The sequence below is a fragment of the Brachyistius frenatus genome, unplaced genomic scaffold, assembly GCF_029030835.1.
Source record: "Brachyistius frenatus isolate BFR_SWC_R1_liver_20210118 unplaced genomic scaffold, ASM2903083v1 Contig_32, whole genome shotgun sequence".
NCBI lineage: Eukaryota > Metazoa > Chordata > Actinopteri > Embiotocidae > Brachyistius > Brachyistius frenatus.
The window spans coordinates 2,735,200-2,737,500 of record NW_027210631.1 but is presented as its reverse complement, the minus strand read 5'-3'; positions in this window follow the sequence as shown (position 1 = coordinate 2,737,500).

Here is a 2,301-nt window from a genome sequence, read left to right as displayed (position 1 = left end):
GAGTCTGCTGTTTGTGAGTCCGTTGTGTTCCCTGTCACGTCTGTAACCTGCTGTAGATTTATATTCAATGTAAATCTGTTAGTTCTCCGTTTACAGCCGTTTCTTAGGTTTTATGTTTGTCAAGTTCTGTTGAACTTTGGCTTCTTGTAAGCAGCCCTGTTTGTTTGTTTGTTTGTTTGTTTGTTTGTTTGTTTGTTTGTTTGTTTGTTTGTTTGTTTGGGTCCAACCTGCTCCGAAACACAGAAAGGTTCTTGTAAGCATTTAGATTTTTGTCAACCAGTCACTGACATCGGCTCGGGGAAATTTTTGACCACTCTTCCATGAGAAATCCCTTCAGCTGCCAGATGGTTTGAGGTTTTCTTGCCTTTAAATCCTACAACATTTCAACAAGATTCAAAACTGGGCTTCGACTAGGTCTCCATTTGTAATTACTCAACCACTCATCAGTGGATTTGCTTTTCTGCTTATGATCATCATCTTGTTAAAAAGTCCAGTTCAACTTCAACTTTCAGACAGATGGCCTCACAAAATCTTCATTCTCTCTTTGATGTAATACAGATTTCATAGTTAAAGCAGTGACTGACTGCAGGTTGTCGAGTCCCTGAGGCAGTGAAGCAGCCACAAACCATAACACTACCGCCACTGTGCTTCACAGTTGGTATGAGGTTTTTCTCCAGAAAAACTGTCTTTGGTCTGCGCCAAACATGTCTACTGATATACAGCCAATAACTCTTTGATTTATCTGTCCAGAGCACATTATTTCAAAAGGTCTAGTTTTTCCTTCACTGACAAACTGTAATCTTGCTCTAATGTCATTTCTTTTCTGGAACGCCGTCTACTCTCTTTCTGATCGTAGACTTGTGAACTTTGACACCAACAGTTTTAAGAGTTCCCTGCAGATCCTTTGATGGAATTTGGGATTCATCTTTTGGTATTAAATAATCGTGTCTTGGACTGAATTTCCTGGAGCAGCCATTCCTGGACACACTGGTGGTCATTTTGAAATCTACACCATTTAATGTAGATGGTTTTCAATTAACATTGTTTACTTTAAATATATAATTTGGAGATCTTTTAAAAAGTCTTGCCAGACTCTAAAGGCATTCTCTAAGGGCCACAGAGATCTTCAGATCTCTGCATGATGACACCCCAAACTTCAATAGCAAAGAGACCAGCTGACCCTGAATCTCAGAGGTTTATGTAAGACATGCTCTACCTGTCACACCTTCAGGTAGTTCTTATTCTAGTTTTATGGATTTGAAGGTGTGATAAATGAAAGGGTAATACTTACTTTTTTCATACATCTGATCTGCTCTTTTAGGATAAAAATGACAACAAAATGTCAATTTAATGCGTCATTTGTTTAATAATAGACTCAAAGAGGATCAGGTGTTTACTTGTTCAAATATGTCGAAAAAGTCAATAATTCCTTTAGGATGTACTTATTTTTTCACATGAGCGTGTATTTCCTTTCAACATATTTTCCTTAAGAAGGCTTGAGGTCTTCCATCTGAATCCTTTCTCCTGTTTCTTTAAAAAATCTCCCACTAACAGCAAAATGTTTTCTGCCAAAACAAACCGTGAAGCCATTTTCTACGACTGGCTAAGCTTTTCTGACAGGATGTAAAAACAGAGGAACATGTTTGTATTCCTTTGTTGTTTTAGCATCTCATTGATCACCAACCGCAGGTCGTAACTCAGCTCCCGCTTCGTCTTCACGAAGCTCTTCATCATGTTTTTTCCCACCTGACAGAAAGAGTAAATCATATTTTTGGCGGGCGAACCTCTTCCTCCTCTTCTTCCCCTCCTCGTCCTGCCTCTCATTATGTCGCTCTCGCAAATGTCTCTCATTATGCTTTGGTGATTTGTTTTCCTTACATCCAATGATGTCTCGTGATGTGATGGCTGCTCGCCTCCCTCCAGGGTTTTCCAGACTGAATCGGAGGAATATTTCAGCGACGTCCTGCTGCTCTGAACACTGCTGCCCACACAAACACATTCCAGTCACTTGATGGACCAGACATACATACACACACACACACATACACACATCTGTTTCTCCCCCCAAATATTACACATATACACTTACAGCGTTTCCTCTGAACTTAACCTCTCTTTACACTCACTGTGTGATGCTGCTCTGCTGAGCTGACCCACTGTGTATATGTGTGTATATGTGTGTATATGTGTGTATATGTGTGTGTGTGGGAGTGTGGGTGTTTGTTTTTTTGTACTCCAGTGACCCAGATGTTAATATTCTTTTTCAAAGACAGTGTCACGTCCACACCGATGTTCATCCAC